The sequence below is a fragment of the Helianthus annuus genome, chromosome 7 (genome assembly GCF_002127325.2).
Source record: "Helianthus annuus cultivar XRQ/B chromosome 7, HanXRQr2.0-SUNRISE, whole genome shotgun sequence".
NCBI lineage: Eukaryota > Viridiplantae > Streptophyta > Magnoliopsida > Asterales > Asteraceae > Helianthus > Helianthus annuus.
Genome location: NC_035439.2, coordinates 31,488,841 through 31,510,307, shown reverse-complemented (window position 1 = coordinate 31,510,307; position 21,467 = coordinate 31,488,841). Strand labels below are relative to the sequence as shown.

Sequence of the window (21,467 nt, the reverse complement as noted above, 5' to 3'; positions counted from 1 at the left end):
CTCTTCTCCTAGCTGTTCATCTCGAGGAAGAGTTGTTGGAAGGCATCTAGACAGATAGATTTGGAATGAGATTCGATCATAATGATTTTGAGTTTACGATGCGATGGAGCGCGATCGAAACTTGTAACGTGTAATATAAATAGACTTCACATAGGAGCCACATAGGAGACGCGAAACTTCCTAGATTCTCACACAATGTTTTGTTTGTACTTAGATATAGATAGTTGTAGTTTATACTTACACACATATATATTATGGTTTAAAATGCGCGAGGACGCGTTGAGAGAGAGAATGAGAGAGAAAGCGAGCAATTAGACATTAGTTTTGTTGCGAACATTCGGTCTTTGTTTTGGATTGCGATGGCTGTGCGATTTGTGCGCTTTGTAAAACAGGGAGCGAAAATTGATAATCGTAATTAAACACATAAAACGTAGCTAAGTTCATTGAAGCGTAAAACCAGCGAGTCGTAGGCTTGATAAAGTGCTCGGAGTGCCTCGGGTGTTTAGGCGTCGACTACCCAAGGTAACCCAATCACACCTAACAAGTTCGCGCACGCGCGTTGTCCTAGAAGACTTATGCTTCCACTGGGATGCAGCTCATGGCATTCGTCCTCTTGAGCATCGCGTGGCTCGAGTCATTGTGATGGTCGAGTCCCTGGTGAGAGCTTTTGAAAACTATTTTCAAGAGTGGAACGGTTCATTAAGGTACGGGTTTCACCCCTGACTTAACAGTTTCGTTCCTAATTGTGGTTGTGCTCATCGAATGAATCCGAGAGCTCCAATAGAATGTCGAAATGGAGGCTTTTGTCGAGGTATGGATGTCACTCCTAACTCGACGAAAGATCCTCGTGCTGGAAAATGCGCTGAATGGGCAATCCTATCGAGGGTTATTGGTTCTCACACCTGATCTCGACTGGATCACTCGGTTGTGAGATGCGAGTATTTTTTAAAACATGTGTATTGTGTCAGCCTTAGGAAAGGCTTCTTCGTGTGAAGCTGTAGTGCGTGAGGTTCACACAAAGTTGTGGATTTAGCAATTTCGATCGAAAGTATCAGGTAGGCGCAATACAAACCCTAGCGGGTTCGTACGAGTCAGCCTGTGGGTGCTTAGACTATAGACTAGGCCAATTTCTAAGACATCGACCCGGACTAGGTCGAGTCTTGCCTAATTCCCTATAGTTATGGCTCTGATACCAATCTCTCACACCCCAATGGATGGCGGAATCATCGGGGCGCGGCACTAGGCGAATTAGATTGCTCAAGAGAATCCATAACAACTATATTGCGATAATATTTATTACATTTGTTATCCCATACTAACAATAATACAACCACATAAGTCATCACTGATTGCTTGTCCTCTCGAACAATTCAAATCCGACAACCTAGATTTTAGGTGAATTTCTAGACTTCCTAGCTTGATTTGGTGTAGACTTCGACTAACCCTGCAACATACGTTAAAATAATGTCAATACAAAAGTATTGGCGAGTATACAGGTTTGATATGTAGTAGCGTAAAATAGATTAAAAGTGTTGCGAATTTCCATATGCATAAACGTAATACACGACATATATACTCACAAAACTGATACTACCAGCTAAGTCCTCGATGTTCGATTCTTCGATGGCATAACTACACCCCGTCGGGCGCAATAGTACTATACTAGTCGTGGTGGGACGTCACGAGTATATGTCCTAGCACATATGTAACTAGCGTCACGTATATCTATGCAAACAGTTATTCGCAAGTGATAATTTGATTGATTAAATGATTCGTTTGAAAAGTTCGATTTATAGGAACGTATGTTACACCCAAAATTCGATAAAAAGGGGTCAAGTATACTCACAATGCGTATTTGGCAAGTAAACACAACTTAATTTGGATCGGTTGAGTGTGCGTCTGAGTTATCCTGGTTTACAGATTGTTAAGCGATGAATAACGCGTTAAATAGTTGCGGGAGAACCAAAATTGGTTCGGACATTGATGCTTGGACTCGTTCGGTCGGCTGGACATGTGGGTTGATCGATTACCATACTGTCCGATCGGTTGGCATGCTGGCCGATCGATTAGCATGGTGTCCGATCGGTTAACATGCTGGCCGATCGGTTAACATGCTGGCCGATCAGTTAGCATGCTGGCCGGTCGGTTAGCATGCTGGCCGGTCGGTTAGCATGCTGGCCGGTCGGTTAGCATGCTGGTCGATCGGTTAGCAGGTTGTCTGATCAGTTAACGTGCTAGCCGATCGGTTAACATGTGGTTCGTTCGGTTAACACATTGTCCGATCGGACGGTTGAACCTTGGTTGCTGTTCGATCGGACAGCAGTCTGATCGAACGGCAATTCGTTCCATCGTCCTGGTCATGTCATACTTAATGGGTTTTGAAAAGATTTCAGGTGATTAGACTGAGGTGGCGTGTCATCGTGTTAAACCACTGAAGTCCCATCAAATCTGACCCGTTCTAACAGCCGGGAATCACCCCGTTCCATCAGAACTTGCCGTTCTTGGCAGTTTTCCCTTGTTTAACCCGAATTTGGTTGTTTCATCGTTAGGAATCAGATCTTTGACCAACACGACACTAAAAATGAGTAGAAGGTCGGTATAAGCTCCGTTTCCACCGTTTTTGAATACTTTGTGAGTAAAAGGGTTGAAAGAAAGTTGGAAAACATCCTTTAATCCTTTTATTCATGATTAGGTGTAGATCTGATGTGAAAATCTTGTTTATTCTTGTGGAAATCCCTTAGATCTGAGTTGTTCTTGGTGGAATGAGGCCAACACTTGAAGTTCATAAGAACTTCATGATGACATCACCTTAGAACACTCCAAATCTGTTGATTTCACGGTTAAAAGTTGGAATTTGAAAGATAGAAAGGTGGAGGAATGCATATAGATCAAAGAAGTACAAGATTTGAGTTGAAAACTTACAAGAATCGCGAGAAATCGAGAGATAAAGGGGTTGCAAGGTCTGGTCAAGCAGCAACAGTGACAACAAGTGTTTTGGGAGTGAATGAGGGGTATTTATAAGCAAGGTAGAAGGAGAAGGAGGGCAAGTTGGCCTGGATCGGACGACCCGTTCAATCGGCCGGCCCAGCCGTTCGGCTGGCCTGTCCGATCGGCTGGCCCAGCCGTTCGGCTGTCCTGTCCGATCGGGTGGCCCAGCCGTTCGGCTGGCCCATCCGTACGGAGGCCTTTCGATCCTCGTTTTTGGTGCGCTGCGATAGTTTGGGCGACATTTTCTTATATTTATATTATTATTTATTTATTTATTATAATTTATCACGAAAGGGTCGTATATACGTATCTATATATTCAATATTCGGTGCGATGATCGAGATACGCGTGCCTTCGAGTGCATTCTTCGATGCGATGTGCCACAAGGATTATCGGGGTACTACTTGCTCGTATGGCCGTCATCGTCACGATGGCTGGAGACATGGTACTCACCCGATAGTCTTTGTTAGCGTTGATTGTTTACGTTTTGACACCTCACGGTTATCGAGGGGGGTAGATTAAGCCCTCACTCAACATCATCGTGAGTGTTTTTATTTATGAAAATAGCTCTGTAATAGTGATAGAATATGCATAGTTATTCGATTATACTTCGATATAGCGATGTATCTGATATAGTTACATTATGATCCGAGTAGTAACAACGCTTGAAAGTGCGGGTTGTTACAAGTAAAGATCAGCAAGTCCGGATATCGAACTCACATGACTCAATTTAACTATGTTAATTAACTTACCTAGACTGACACTAACATGGACATGACACTAATTGTTTTTATATTTGAGGGAGGTGTTCTAAAAATCCTAATTTGTAATTTAAAATAAAATTAAATAATTAACTAAAACAAACTTGAACGCGATTGAAACTAAAGTTTAACTCAGTGATGACAAATAACTACCTAGGTTGGACTCCTAATTTTTATCGTATGGCTTTCTATCAGATGCTAATGTGACATGGAACCGGGATCTTTGAATACTAAATCGTAAGAATTATCAAACAGGACCCCGACCCTTCTCGAGAAGACACCTATGGAACTCTAAAGGATTGTTATGTTTACCGGTTAACTAAACTCCTTTACGGTTATCTAAATTATCTAGTAAAGTGCCCTAATTTGACTAACTACTTCACAGTTGAAAGTCTAAGGCAACTAAGGAACTCGATTTGGTTTAATAGACAATGATTTGGTAAGGAAACTAAAACCGGCTTCTTAGGAAGACCTAGTTGTAACAATTTACCAATCTAGACCTATTTATAACCTAGCACTTACAGTGACCAGAATTAGTAGAAAATCTAAACCGAATTAAATCATGAAAATTGTTTCTATGGTTTTTTGGCCAATTCACCATAAGATTACCCAAAACCCCAAAGGACCCGATAATCAACATAAACTCATTATGTGAAAGACATTCATCAGAGTCTATGTGAAATCAATCAATAAACATGTAAAGATACGCATACACACCAAATCAAAGTACCAAAGTTCTTTACTTTTTAAGATAAATCCATTAACACATTAACATTCGATAAAAATCCAAACTTTAATCAATTGTTCATCACAACCTAAGTAGCTTTAATTGTTTAGCCAAGTAACATGATTAAAAACAGTAAAACAATGGTCTTAAACAGAGAATTCATCATAGTAGAAGAGAAAAATAAGAAACAAGATGAAATGGGAAGATAAAACCCGTAAATCTTCTATCTTTAAGCTTCTGGCTCCTACCAAACAATTCCTAAGCTCAATTGCCTTCAAAACCGTGCTAAACTAGTGCTCAAAGTTGCTCAAATTCGTCCAAAGTCGTCTAGGGTTTTAATTGTGATCATAATAATCTATATATACTTTTCTAAACACCTAAACCCTAAATTTTACGAAATTCTCTGATGCAGCAACCTTTCATGGCCGCAATACCCAAGGGTATTACTCCCCCCCCCCCACCCCCCGCGGCATACCTAAATCAGTCAACAAGTCAATTCTGGTTTATCACGTCCCGCAAGGCCCTCAAACAAACTTGTCGCGGCCCATGAAACCCTTAAAAACCTCATTTTCCTTTGCCGTTTCATCTTTTGAGCTCCCATTCGCGATCCGGTACTTGGTTTTCTCATATTTTAGCTCATTTTCTATCCTTTTCAGCTGCTTTCATCAACCAAGACCTGCAAAACACAAACGGATCAAAAGTATGTACATTCTAACTAAACCGAAACTAATTCTAACGAAAAACACACAAACTATATAAGATAAATAGATGTATTTTACAATACATCAGACGTACCTGGACTTGTAAGTACATGAATTTTCTCAGGAAAGAAATACATTTTATTCATTGTAGATAACTACTCAAGGTACACATGGGTGGAATTTTTGAGATAGAAAAGTGAAACCTCGGATCTGATCATGAATTTTGTTAAAAAAATAGAAAATATGGTAAAACTAACTATTAGAAAAATCAGATCTTATAATGGGACAAAATTCGAAAATGCAAAACTTAAGGCATTCCTACTTAACAAAGGAATCTCTCATGATTTTCTGCTCCCAAAACTCCACAACAAAATGGAGTGGTGGAAAGAAGAAACATAATATTGGTAGAAGTAGCAAGAACAATGCTTGCTTATGCCAAATTGTCTGCATACTTTTAGGCAGAAGCCGTTGCGAATGCATGTTTCACACAAAACATGACTATCATTAATAAACGACATAAAAAACACCTTATCACATCATCAATGGTAGAGTATCTATTTAGTTAATCTAAAGTTTTAATCCTATTAACCATAAGTTCGTTAATTTTTAAGCTCTAAAATCTATTATAGTTGTACCTTTTTTTGTTTATTTCATGCGACATGTTCTTTCGATATTTCTTTGTGAAACAACTTACTGTTTATTTAGTTTTAAGCTTTAGTTTTAAACTTTAGTATGCCTACACATCTTAATATTAGTTGTTTAGAAGCCATGTGTTGTTTTGATTTGATCAATTCTTAAATGTGTTTTGTTAATTTCCCTCTACGTTGTACCAATTTCATAATTTAGCTTATATCGATCCAATGTTGGTTATACGCTCCACATTTTTTGTACTTTCCATATTTGGAAAGGTGTATTCGTAGTTCTCTTTTTAAAAACTTGTAATCTTATTTCATTTCAATCCTTATAATCTCGAGACTTTGATCATGATGGAAATTGTATTTTTATATCAACCTTGTTTAATTATACATGCATAATATGTAATCAACCGCAAAATACATGTTTTAATTTAAAACCGAGACATACATCGAGATTATATTTTCTCGGAATCACATTCATACATGTTTCATACTTATAACATACTTGCATACAACTTTATATCATAAAATAACCAACTATACAAGTGCAAGGACTAAAAATGAAAATCCACTTTCATTAACTCCCAACCACCTTCATTAACTCCCAAACCCTAATCCCCACTTATAAATACAAGCCTGCACCACCTCCTAAACACTTTCCATACTCTCTAATCCTCCAAATCTTCTCCAAATTCTCCAAGAACACTCCAAAAGTAGGAAAAAAGTTTCAAGTGCTCTAATGAGTTTCTAACTCACTTTTCTTCATCTTTCTTCTTCATTTCTTCTTTCAAACTACTTGGATAGCCTCTAGGAAGGTTTCCACAAGTTTACCATGGGAAACTAAGGTGGAACCTCACCACATTTGAGGTCCAAAGTAGTATAAAAATTCTGCTTAGATGTATCTTTTTATTTCATGTATATTTTACTTGAAACTTAGTAAAATCTTGTACCCACCATGCTCCCAACTAATATCATAGTTGTGGATTTGTGTTGTAGTTGATTTCCAAAAGAAACAAGACTCAAAACCTTCATAAAATTCTGCCCAAAAAGTCCTAAGTGACTTCAAAAGTGTTGGAACCAACCAAGCTTTCAACCTTCAATGTTGAAAGACTTGTGTTTTGGTGAATGTGTCAACCACGGAAGCCTTGGCTCTCCAAACTCGTTCCACTACCTCACTTGTTCATACTTTTAGCTTAGATTCATACACTAAGTCTTGAAAAAGTTCCATTAAAAGGACAAGGCTACAACTCGTCCCCAAACACATGCCATGTTTGGGATGCACGCATCTAGCTTGCTCTCTTGGTTGTTTTAAGATTTAGTGGTTTATGTACTTTGCACTTTTAGTTCATATTCATGACCAACCGAAATCATCAAAAAAGTTGATGGTTTTTGTGCTTTGGTGAATTATATAATTAGGTTAAATGGATGGAATTCATCCTACCTCATTGCATGACCATTTTCATGGTTCCTTATTTTATAATTGTTTATGATATTCTTTATAATCCTAATCCAATCCATTAAACAAAAACCGCAACTCACACTCCTTCGTTTCCCTCTAGGGTAACTTCGGTGTTCCGACACTGAAGAACTCGTCCAACTCACTTTCGTGAAACTCTACGCAAACCGGGAGTATACATGACCCCCTTTTTCGTTTTATCACTTTTGGGTGCAATATATATACCATACTAAAACTCAGACAAACACTTATACGCAAATACTTTAATCATACAAGCGAATCCAACATACATGCTTTATTCGTTTATACTCTAGAAATACATACATGCTAGAAAGCCATTATTGCACAATACTTTGTCATTAACTTCGTACAAGCCTCCCTTAACATGTATAGCGCTATAGGAGTAGCACGCCGCCTGTATTCTTGTGGTCGTGTTAAGTAATACAAAAAATGTCTTGTCATTACAACGACAAGATTACGCTAGTGGAATCTTTAGGTTGACAAGTAGGTGTTGCATGCTAGTTTATGTTATGTTATGCTTTAGTATACGTTATTGCCATGTGGATTTTGTTAAATTCTTTTTATACATATGCTAGTATTTCGAATTTGTATGCTCTCCAATACTTTTGTGTTGACATGTTACTTTAATATATATTGTAGGAGCTTGATGTTGATTTGATTGAAAAGAAATCTAGTAGAATGTATTAGACACGCACTTAGTTAAAATTATGTTATGTTGTTGAATTTATTATGTTCTAATTGTTGTAATTTTCTTTGAAACAATGTACTTCTTTTAGTATGAAATGAAAAATCGTTACTTTAAACACTTGTCACTGATAGTCGTTATGAAGTCTCTCGTAATCTCGTTTTCGTCTTACTCCGATGTTTCCGCAATCGGTTGGGGTGTAACATTGGTGGAGTCATCTGAATAGACCCTATAAAATGTTGTGTTATATAAATTTAATAGACCAAATAAAAACAATTATGGCGGATCTAGCGATAATTTATAATAGAACTCTTGCAAATTTGATATTTCACAGACACCTTCTAAGAGCATTCACATCCTGGAAATCAAAATCTGTGTGTGGTGTTTTTAAAATATAAAGAGTATAAAAAGTGGTTGTGAGTGGATGAGAAAGAAAATGTTATTGTTCATCTGTATATTTGGGGACACTGTTCACCCACTATAATTTTTTAATATATATTGAAAGTGGTTGTGAGTGAAGGGGAGAGAAAAATGTAATGATAAAGGTATAAAAATATTATTTAATTGAAAATGAGAGAGAAAAGGTATTTGTTTTTAGTAGAAATATATTGATATAGAAGTTGTTTTTTAATGGAATGTATGTATAATTTTAGAAAGTTGGATGTGAATGCTCTAAGGGCTAATTTGGTATTTATAACATAACACTGTTATTTAACTCAAATTTTATATTTAAAAACATAAGCATGACTCCTGCTATTACTTATTACTAATTCTTTTAAGTAATATAAAATCCAACAAAAACCAAAATAATTAATAAACAAACAGAAAACAATACAACGTTGTAAATTGTCGACTCCGCCGTAACGTGCGACTTCCCCACTAGTATTAGCTAAATACATGACTGTTTGATGTGTAATTGATAAGATAAGTCGTTATTGTCGAAATGCCATATGTAATAAAAGAAACTTATTGTTTATAAGTTACTTAAATTTAATAAAATCAAGTTTTTAACAAAAAAATTATATATATATATATATATTGAAATTCAAAATAAAATTAGTTATATTAATTTGTTGGTTTCCAGAGCTTTTTATTTGTTAAATATAGTCAAGATTTTTTTTCTAAGAATATGTTAAAATATTAAATTCACAAATTCTAATCGATTGATTTATTTAAACTCTTATTAACTTATAAATTTTATAAATTTGTAGGGCTACTCAGACAATAAATACAAACAGGACAAATTTTGGCTACTGGTCCATGATAACTACATATAGTCGGCCCACCATCGACTAACAAAATTTCAAAATATCGGTGGGGTTGGCTTCAAAATGACAAAAATCCGCCTTCCCCTCTCGTGAACAAGCTTAACGAGTATGTTAGGGATATTTGTTGGGTCGGTTTTTCGTTATTTCGGTTACTTGTTGAGGTTTAACATTTTTTGAACTGAATTTGAATGTGAATTGATTCGAATTCAAAAAGTTCTAAGGGATTCGAATTCAAAAGTTCGAATTTGCTTTGAATTCAGATTGATTTGAATTCACCAAAATTATAAAAATACAAAAATAAATAAACGAATCCAATTTGGTGTATAATTCATAGATTCGAATTCAATTTGAAATCCGAATTTGTAGTTCGCTTTAGATAATAACCATATTTGAGTATTTGTATTCATTATTGAATGCAACTCAAAATGAATTTTGGGTTTCTCGTTCGAATTAGGAATAGTCGTAGAGTAAATCAGTCGGCCTAACACTTTGTATGTAAAAATGGAGAAGTGGTGGTGATCTCTATCATTATACAGAGAATTTTGTATACAATGATCATAAGATCATTACCTATCTAAGTGGCTGATTTGCAACTTCTGAAGAGTTTTTTTCCTAAACTAGTATAGTTACAAAAAGTATTTATCTTTTTGAGTATTTTAAAAAATATTTACCAAAATGGGTACTTTCCTTTATCTCTTTTATTTTTATTAAATATTGTTTGTCTCTCTCTTAATCTAATTGGATAAAGCCTAAATTAATAGTACCTAAATAAAATATAATAGTTTATTTGAAAAACTTACATTTTTGTAATTTTTTATTTTTTTTTTTAATTTCACGATTTTTTAAACGTGTATCTCAGCTTTAAATTTGTAATAAAAAAATACCCTAAGTTTAAATGTAAATATCATGTATTTAGTTTCAATTTTATTTAAAGAATAAAAATAATTTAATCAATAACTCAATTTATTAACACAATAATCTTGTTCTCCTTATTATTGTGCATATACGATAGATTAAATAGTTATACACTAAACTAAAAATAAATAACTTTTGATAAGAGAATCGAACAACAATTAGTTGAACAATTATACAAATGTTTGTGGCTCTGTAATATAATATTAGTTTTTTTATAGTTGCGTTACTGTAATTACTATGATTTTTAATCTTACGTTTTTGTAAATTATGTTCAACGTAATTGTGCTCTTCAGTTGATATATCTCAGTTTTAAATTTGTAGTACTAATAAAATTCAATAAAATTCAAGTATGTAGTTTGGCTTTTAGTTTAAGAATAAAAAACTAATCTAGTCATTTACTCATTGACAATGTAATCTTATTCTGTATATTTTTATCTATAGTATAGATTAAATAATTGTACATTAAACTAAAAATAAATAAATTTGATAAGTGAATTGAAGAACCACTACATCAGTGAATTAAAAAGCAGAATTATAAAAACATCAAAGCAAAAGAAAGTAAGATAAAAAAATATTATAACAATTTAAAAAAACACAAGTTTATTAAATAAAAGTACTATATTGCTATGTTTATTTAGGTACCATTAATTTAGGCTTTATCTAACTAGATTAGAAAAGAGATAAACAAGTTGTTAATAAAAATGAAAGACATAAAAGAAAGTACCCATTTTAGTAAATAATTTCCAAAGTACCCAAAAAGGTAAATATTTTTTATAAGTACACTACTTTGGGAAAAAAACTAACTTCTGAATGATTAAGTGTTGAACCACTAAGTGGTCTGAACCATTAAGTGCTAAACCAGTAAGGGGTCTAAACCATTAAGAGTCAGTATAATGCTTAACCGTTCAGAGGCAAATGTCTGATTAAAGGTCTTAACCATTTAGACTCAGTATAATACTTAACCATTCAGAGGCAAATGTCTGAATCATTCAGACATCTGTTCGCGAAACAAACAGTCTGGACCATTAAGTGCTGAACCAGTAAGATGTCTGAACTATTAAGAGTCCCATTAAAAGCTAAACAAATAACCCCTAAGTAAAGAGGTAATCATTAACTTACAAGTAAGAAGCGAAGAGGACATTGCTACCTTATTAACGAGAATGCTATCTCTACCGTTTGGGAGGAAAACTCTAGGTGGTAGATCAAATAAGATGGGTTCCTACTTCCTAATAATTAATATCCATTTTTGTCACTGTATATGTTTTGTCTTAATTACGTCCTAAACCACTATATATATATTTGTTCACGTATAAAAAATAAATTTGGTGGATCTAAAGAAACTTGAAAACTTCAATAATAAATCACCATAGAAAATAAATTTGGTGGATCTAAAGAAACTTGAAAACTTCAATAATAAATCACCAAAAAACAACGTTGAAGTTCTTCCCTATTTTTAGTCTCAGTTAGGAGATAAAGACCCAGAAAAGATAAACCCAACAATTCAAATAACTAAAGAAACAGTAGGGCTGGTAAATCGTGTCTTAGCAGGTTTAACAAGTATTGATAACGCGAACAACAATAATTTTAAACATGAATACAACTCGTTTAACTACTTTATATCCCATTTCTATAAGACAGATGTATATTTTATGTACCTAGAAGGAGAAATAATGGATCATAGCTTTCAAATTTTGATTATTTTTAAAAACGTAAAAAATCACATGGTGTACTTTTCTGTTATCGTTTCTTAGCAGGTTACCTATTGTCAGCCCTAAGAAACAGATAAGCTAAATATTTTTTTTTTTTGTAATTTAATTGGAGATGAACAAATAATGCTTAATTCATCCTTGCAAACCTGGGCTACTGTTTTGATTTGGCACAAAGGTTGACAAGCCCATCAGGCCCAACTCCCATGGTTACTGGCCCACCAAGTTCTGGGCCACCATCGGCCTCCTCTGCAAGTCTGCATCATTAGTTTGGTTTGTTTTCATGGCTTGGTTAATTAATTAATTATTTTGGACTTATTAGCAATGTTTTGAAAACAAGACTGATTTTCATACTCATTCTTTTAAAGTTTTATTGGCAATATATTAATTTTAGAAACAAAGGTATGGATATCCTCACTTTTTTTTTATAATTGAATAAGTTCTTTCAGACACGATTACAGACTAATGGCAGGTAGACGAGCAACAAGTTGCGCCGCTACCCTCTTCTGAATAGCAAACCCTACCCTGCTAGGCTGCTAAACACAAAATTTTGCCCTTTAACATGCGCGGTGTTACTGCTTACCACCTGTTGAACCCGCTTGAGGAACCGCACCGCGTCAGGAGCGAAAGCGCCAAAGGTATCAAGAACTTGAGATGCTATTGTGAGATGGTTGGATGTTTATTTTTCGGTTTCTAAACAACCAAAGTCTCTTTGTGAGTGGTAAGATTTGATCGGATTGATCAAAGTGAAGAAAGTGATGTTGGAGGCTATAATTATGACGGGATGGTGAGTTCTTTGGCGCTTCCGAAGTGATTTTATGTTTGACACATCCAACAAGGAGTCCATTTTCAATTTAGTTTGTAATGTAATATCTCTTTTTATAGTTCGTTTGTAAAAATCGCAAAGTGAATATTGGATGGACCGAGTTGCTAAAAAATCACCATTGATCATGTAATTATTTTGTTTCGTCTCGCCTAGGCTTTATCTAGTCGATTTTGCATATTTACATGTCATCAGCCTTTCAAAAAAAAATGTCATAATCAATGAAAAAATATTATACGTTATGATCAATTAAACTTGTATACACAAAGTACAAAATATAAATATATTACTATTAACTTCAACATGAATAGAAAAAAATATATAAAAGTATTAAAAGAAAGGTTACTAAGTACTAACCTTCTATGGATTATTATAAAGAGGCATGTTTGGTTTTAGGCTTTAGCTTTACAACTTTTAACAAGCTAATGTTGTTAGGGTGTCGATTGTTTACTTTTGGTAAAAGAAATTTGTATTATGTCTAAAAGTTTTATGCCTAATTTTTTTTTTTTACACTTTTAGAGTTAACATAACACAACATTAACCACGTCATGCGTTTTTTTTCTAAACAACAAACCACACTTACTCCTAATATCTAGAGAAATTTACGAAAATAGCCAAGAAAGTTTGACTTATCAAAATGGTCACCTCATGCATCGGTGGAGCAGGGCATCACTGATTACGAGAGAGCTTATGCATCTGCAGAGCTCATTCATGCGTCCGTCAATGTAGAAGTGATACGTGTCTCAATGACATCATGCGTCCCATGCGTCCGTGACTCATCCCATGCATCTGTGACTCACAAAATTTACTTATAGAAGATTTGAGGCACCCATGCGTACGTGACTCATCTCATCATCCCATGCGTCCGTTTGAGGCATCTCATGCGTCCGTGACTCATCCCATCATCTCATGCGTCCGTGACTCATCCCATGCATCCCATTTTCGTACTTGCTGCTTCATCCATACATGCATCCATTTAAAGAATTAAGGACGCATAAGAGGGGTGATGCCCCGTTCCAATGACGCATGAGCTGGCTATTTTGGTAAGTCAACTTTATTCTTGGTCATTTTCGTAAATTCCTCTAATATCTACTATATTTGTCTCTTATAAGACTTCAAACCTCGCTAATGCAACACCTTTTTTTAACGGCAAATTACTTTTGATCTATGTTCTCTAAGGTGTTTAAATGTTTTGCCTTTGCTAACAGAACACCACCCCATTAATAATGACTGATGCAACACCTTAATACTATTAGGCTACAATTCCCTTAGTGTTTTTACTTTCCCTAATCAAGTAGACAAGATTCATCTAAAGCTCCATTCATTCGTGTAGAGCTGGTTGGGATTGCGTCCCATCTAAAGCTTATCTAGGCAGAGTGTAGAAGAACATTGCTAAATTGATTTCGAATACTATCGTGAACGGGTCTCCTATTCGGCACTGTTTCAAAGGCATCGTGGGGGATGGTTCGGATGTGAATTTCTGGTTGGATCCTTGGATGGTAAACGAATCGCTTAGGTTTAAATTTCCGGCTCTTTTTTACTTGGAGGTTGTCAGTTGTAGATAGTGATAAAGTGTGTTAAGGGAAAATTTCACAGAGTAGTAATCAAGTTTTAAAAGTGTTCTAATTAGGTCACCGGTGTCTTTTTGTCCCAATTAGATAACTTAACATTCAAATCGAGCCATGTCTTTTTTTCCATATGTCAAGAAAAAAATGGAGCAAAAGATGCTAGGGTCGAATTATTTTAATATATGAAATTATATTTATTAAAAATAAAAACCATTTAATTACATTAAAAATTAAAAAAAAACAAGTTACAATCCACGTCATCACTCGACGTTAGCATCAAATTAAAAAAGAAAAAATAAACAAAATTCACATCACCACGGTTACTTATGAAATGGATAAAAAAAACCCCTTAATTTTAATGAAGAATGAATGTTGAGTAACTTGATTGTAACACTTTTAAAACTTGGTTACTATTCTACAAAGTTACCCCGTTAGTTAATTTTCATTTTTAATGATAAATTTGGATCACTGACGGACCACTGGAGCATGATCGTGCCAGCAGCGGGACCACTCCACTGGGCTATAATGTCTATACACCAATTCAAAAGTAAACCCATAAATCTAGAAAAAAAAAAACCCTTTTTGTGGAAATCCAACCCTGCACCTAATGATCCTTAAGCCTTGTCTTATCCTAAAATAACACTAAGCTATAATATCATGAACAAACTTAATTTTCATAAGTGGAGATGACAAGAAACTCGACATGGTTACCGGGAAAAGGAAAAAGATCGCATAGAGAAGAATCAATTGTTGTTCGATTGCTTCAACCTGTCAGCACCCACACATTAATTTTAGAATGGGTCAAACATCTTTCTCTTCCCAAAATTAATAATAAATCCATATTTAAAATGAGTCTAATTATATATATATATATATTAAACCCATTAAGTCTAACCGCTTTTCAAATCATTTCTGGCTCTTAGATCTTGCTGAGATTAAATCCTGTCCATTTAAACTAGCATAAATAACCGCTACAGGCGGCGGTTCAGAGAAGTTACCTGTTAGTTTCCGGTGGTGGTTTGGTTCCATACATTTCTGACCCATGATCTTGCTCTATTATTTCTGCCCCATTATATACCTGCAACCGATAAATGTAAATGTGGAGGTTTTTCAAAATAACAAAGCCACGATAAATGGGGAAGTTATTTTCAGCAAATCTCAAATGTATTTTTAGCTGGAAGTTACCTCCGAATCTCTTTTATAAATGGTTTTTATTCAGTTTTTATTTTTCCTAAAAAAAGGCCATGTTCTCCACCTTCCTATATTTTAGTTCATTTGCAGTTATTTTAAAAGTTTATAAATACTGAAACCTGACCGTAAAATAGGACATCCTGCTTTATTTCTTTACCTTCTATCAATTATCATTTAGATTAGATATAATTAGATATAATTGAGGAGATTATGTCGCTGAACATGGAACAGCAGATTGAAAATGCAACAATGGAGCAGCAGATTGAAGATGCATCAATGGAGCAGCAGATTGAAGATGCAACAATGGATAAAGATGTTATAGTAAGCTTCATATATACCTGTTTATTGCGGCTGGTTGTAAACTCCATCTTTTTTTTCTTTCAGGTTGCATCAATGGACAATTCCTTCCTTCGCCCAATCGTGTGTAAACCTGCATATGAATCGGATAAGGTAAGTAGGACCTTTATAACCAATTTAATATCTTTTTTATACCTATGATTTTATTGTTATAATTATATATATATATATATTATCTAACCAACTCTCAAATCATTCTTGGCCTTTAGATCTTGCTGAGATGAAATCCTGTCCGTTAAACTAGCAAAAATAACCGCTCCAACGGCGTTTTAGAGAAGTTACTGGCAGTTTCCGGCTGGTGGTTTTGTTCCATATATTTCTGCCCCATGATCTTTCTCCTGGTGGTTTTGCTCCATGTATTTCTGCCCCCATTATATACCTGCTGGTGGTAGAAAGCAACCGATAAATGTGAAGGGTTTTTCAAAGTAACAAAAGGCACGATAAATGTGGAAGTTATTTTTCAGCAAATCAGTTTTTTTTTATAGCTGGAAGTTACCCCTGAAATCTCCCTTATAAATGGTTTGTATCCAATTTTTATTCAGTTTTATGTTACCTAAAAAAATGGGCATGTTCTCCACCTTCCTATTTTTTAGTAAATACGCAGTTATATATGTGTTTATATATATTCAAACCTGACCTAAAAACAGTACATTCTGCGTGTTTATTTCTTTACCTTCTCTCAAGTGTCATTTAATCTAATTGAGAAGATTATGTCGGTGGACATGGAGCAGCACATTCAAGATGCAACAAATGATAAGGATGTTAAAGTAAGCTTCATACGTACCCATTAATTGCGGCTGCTTGTCAACTCCACGTTTCTTTTTTTTTTCTTTCAGGTTGCATTCATGGATAATATCTTCCTTCGCCCAATCGTGTGTAAACCTACATACGAATCGGATAACGTAAGTACGAGTTTTATAATCAATTTAAAATTATAGCTTTTTTATACGTATCATTTTATTGTTATCATTTCTCATGTTCTCATATATTATTGTGTAAAAGACAGGAAATTGATGACGTGGGGTTTGAGGCATTGTATGGTTCTCACAATGACATTCCGTACAGTATTGTGGATACCCAGCAACCAATCATGTGTAAACCTTTCTATGAATTGGCAAAAGTATAGACATGTTACTAAATTTAATTTTTTACACCTATTATTATACTATTATTCTCATGACTTAAATGTTTTTTTTAGGTTTGCAAGTTTAAAAGAATCAACAAAAGGACAAATGCATTAAAGAATTGGAAGTGGGATGAGGTGATACAAATTGATAGTGAAACCGAAGATCAAGAAGAGGATGCTACGCCTATGATAAAAAGAACTAAGCATGCTTGTGTCATTGAGTCAAATGTTGGATTTATGCAAGTCAGTGGAAGGTTCGACGAACAAAAGGAAGTCATGCACATAGTCTTCTTAATGATAATTTGGAGGATATGGCTGGGTAGAAACGGAAATGTTTTTAAGGGGTGTTAGAAATTATGGGTTGCACTTTTTTTTTTTGCCAGTTTAACTACTTGCTACGCTGGACCATGTGGCTGTATGTTTTATCGTATTAAATAAAATGACTTTGTTTTGATGTTTAAAACATTTACAGTTTCATTGGCTGATACTCTAACATTGTTAAAAATTAGTAAGGACTCAATCTTTTATATGATGTTGAGGATATAATTTGGATTTTCAAAAATCAAAGGGATATTATATGCAGGCTAATCGATGAGCACCTGGTTGCTTTGTGGGCTTCGTTTCAAAAATCAGAAGCTTCGAAGTGGGTGTGGAGAACATTAATGATATTTCATGGAAGGAAATGATGAGAAACGTGTTTGTATACAAAGAGTTGTTCTTTTTATATGATTTTCATACTTTTTTAAAAGAAAAACAAATTGTTCTTGAATCATAACATTTTTTCCTTCTTGTCTTTTTAATTCCGTGTGTAAGAGAAAAGTTCAGTAAAATTCAACAGGTAGGTATATTATTGGGCTTGTGAGCATCTTAAAGTTGATCTTACTTTATTCTTGGCTAATATCACAAGCTTTATGAATGATGTATTCATATTTATCTACAAGTGAATCATTTCTATGATGTTTTATTGTAGTTATAGCTTCAAACTGTGTGGCATTTCTAATGACTTGATTACAGGAGTTGGCAAAACTTTCTAAGATATTTGGGGACAAAATTATTCGCGTCAAACAGGAAGTTTGTTTATTTATTTAGAGGTAATAAAATTGGTGAACGATGTTTAGAGGCTAAGTTTTCATACCCACTTAGGTTTTGATGAACTAATGCACATTGTTATTTTCATGTAAGATAACCGATAACCAACCCATCACTTCACTAACCCCATGACTTCACTAACTACAGGGTAGTTTACAAGCTATGCTGTGTTTTGATTACTGTTTCCTACAAGCAGTTATTTTCTTAAAGATAACTGATAAACCAACCCATCACTCCACTAATCTCATGACTCCACTAACTACAGGGTAGTTTACAACACATGACATGTTTCGATTGCATTTTCCTATAAGCAGTTTGTCTTTCAGCCTATATAATAGGGACCCCCTTCATAACAAAAAAAAAAAAATAATACCTAAAATTGAAAGTATGGACGAAAACACAAATAAAACAAGTGATAGATCTGTCAATGTAATATGCAACAAATATGTAGCACTGTTACGTGTTTTGATTTCCAATAATCGCGTTATTGTTTGTTAAGTTACATATATCCCCTCTCAAAAAGTAAAAAAATATCAAATATACCCATTTTAATTTATTTTAATAAAATTATTTTAAAATTTTACTATTTTGCCCTTTTTACTAAAACTTAAAAACAACTTCTCTTGATCTTAAGAAACCTATAAACCCCAATTATCAGGTCCGTCAACACAATGTCATGAACAATTTACGTTTCAAGATCAGAAATTTATCAACTAATCTACCCAGTAAAGAAGACGAATCAATTGTATATAGTCATCCAGGACCAGATCTCAACCCAATAAAAAAGTCAATAGCCAAAACGACAACACGAACTAAGATCAGTCATGCAACTCAATTCCCAAATCGTTTTCAACAAAATAAAGCAATCTGATTGACATCTGGAAAATCAAAGGAGATTCAATGACCGTTCCAAATTCCAAAACAAGTGGCAAAAAGCATTGACTTTGATTTCAGAATACCCATAATATGTGTAAAAGACAGATCCAAAATCTAGAGGAAATGCAGAAAGCAAATCTATGGAAATCGTTAAAAAAATGAAATTAATAAAGGGAAATTGAAGGATCTGGTCCACATGTTCAATGCTTTGATGCAAGAGAAAAAAAAGGAAAGATGAATCACTTTTATTCGTAGTATGCAGTTATAACAATGAGGGAGAGGGAGAGAGAGAGCTGGAGTGTTCTTTTAAGTTATAAAAAGGGTATTTTTGTCATATAAGGAAATATTATAGAAGAAGGGGAAATGCGTAATTTAAATTTTGAATTGGATATATATGTAACTAGGTTTTAAAATAAGGGGATATATGTAATTCCCTCCAAATAGAAAACACAGAATTAATACCTGCGACGGTAGGTATGAAGTTCTCCTGGCAAACTCTGCAACATGCCTCACCAGTCAAGTTCTTCATATCACTGAAATTAAACAACCATGAAATGTAACCTATGATTTTAGACACTCATATAACTAATAATTTCATACATACTAAAGAAATTAGTGTTTAAAGGGGAAATAGTAAGGGGTGGGAAAAAGACAGTTTTACCATTGTGTGTGGTGCACATGAAAAGACTTAACTGAAATTTCTAAGTGAGTTTCGCCTAAAGGATAGAACCTGCAAGATTTTGATACGTTAAGTACTAAAGTTGTCAACTTTTGCGCCAAAGCAAAAGAGTGTTAACATAAAGGACAAAACTTGTAATTTACTCTTTAATATAATATATAGACACACGGTACACATACTGAGTTAGGGATGGCCTTCGAAGCATCACCGGCATGAGCACATATAAGAGGTTCAAACCTAAAAGAATCCATTAATCTCTTGAAACATATAAGACAAAGCATATAAATATATCACACTCTTCAAATCATTTAACGAATTAACATGAAATAAATGTTAAGAGTTAACATGTAGTTGCTGGAATGAAAAGTTTGTATATCAGAACACTTCAACCGTTCAATGATTTAACATGAAATTGACTATTGCCCTCTATTCTTATCAAAAAGCTTAATCCTTTTATGTTTAAATGGGTGTTTAAATATGCGTTTTCATAATATGTAACGGTTTAAAACAGAGTGCTTCAATAGATGGTTTGTCACAAAGTTTTTTTACACAAGTTTCTTTATTTCCATCCTAAATAATCATAAAACCACACACACACATATACACACACTAAAATAGTCTATGAAAACACACAACTTTGTTTATCAGATCACTTAAACCGTTCAATGAGTTCACAAATAGTGTATGAAAATAAGTGTTGACAACGAAATACTTACTCACTAACAATGAAGCTGATAAACTCAAAAACACACTCCTAAACTGTCTCCTTTGCATCCTTTGACATTTTGCCATTACTTGGTAACCTTTTGTTCATAATCGGACTGATATTTGCACTCGGTAAAAACTGATCCTGTTCTCGAACATTGGACGACCTCGGGGTCAGGTCCTCCCCATTGTCGTCACTCCCACCGCCATCTGGACTAGCTGGACCCTCTGCCATCCAAACACCAAAACTCTAATTTTAAAACCACAAAGTCAACACCAAACCCATTATCAAGATCAAAACTTTTGCAAGAAATACAGCAACAAATCAACCTTTGAAACCACCTAGATGACATTAATTTTTTGGATACACATTTGTGTTTAGACTACACCATCGAAAACCCAAAAGCCCTAAATTTCGTAACCTACAAAATCAACATGTAAGTCCCGTTTAACCGGATCTTTCAATGATATCAAACAACACCAAGTTTGTGCGGAATCCAAACTTGATGTAATTCAAGAACAAATCGAGAAATATGAAGAACGAACCGAAAATATGAAACGAAGAACAAACCGAATCACTTTTAACCACTTGCACACGATTCTATTACTTGAATAAGCAAAACCGTCTGGTACAAATGATCACCACCAACTCGAAACCTCTAGCTCTCTCTCTAGGAAATCTGTAACTATGAAGTTCCAACCCTAAAACAAGTTAGAAACTTGTTTATATACATACCTAAGCCCAAGTCCCTACATGGGCTCCCCTTGGGCCTGCTTGGCCCACATGGCCTAAAGCTTGGCCCAAGTGACCTGTAAAGGTCCAAAACCTAATACTAACTAACCCGGTACGACCCAGTTCGTAACCATAGCCCGTTGTGCTAATTTGATGCGTCAGTCTCACACTTTAGGGCCTAACAATCTCCCCCTAGACTGATGCCATCAAATTGTCTTCATGACTTGAATTCAGCAACGTCTTCAACGAAATCTATGGTTGTCGCGATGCTGCAGATGTTGTGGAAGTTCTTGACTTCTGAACTCTCAGCACTGGGTCTCTTTCTTCAGATTCTGTGGTTAGCTTCATATCAGGATCACGATCAGCGTTTGCTTGAAAATCTTGTCAAAAAGAATATGTGAGAGGAGGATTCTCAGCAGCTCTTTTCTTCTTCAGTCTTTGTCTTTCAAGCAGGTTC

General features: G+C 34.7%; 1 long non-coding RNA gene across 2 annotated transcripts; it reads right to left on the bottom strand.

The window, feature by feature from the left end:
- Window positions 1–14,601: 14,601 nt before the first annotated feature.
- On the bottom strand, window positions 14,602–21,023 carry LOC110902561. 2 transcript variants are annotated; one of them, XR_004863116.1, is made up of 11 exons: window positions 20,824–21,023; window positions 20,608–20,699; window positions 20,289–20,505; window positions 19,752–19,809; window positions 19,555–19,623; window positions 19,356–19,426; window positions 16,587–16,684; window positions 15,984–16,184; window positions 15,784–15,875; window positions 15,253–15,332; window positions 14,602–15,022 (listed from the first exon to the last, which is right to left on the bottom strand). It is a non-coding gene; the product is annotated as an uncharacterized LOC110902561 (long non-coding RNA). The 2 variants fall into 2 exon arrangements; XR_004863117.1 differs by having other exon boundaries at window positions 15,984–16,181.
- Between the last annotated feature and the right edge of the window lie 444 nt (window positions 21,024–21,467).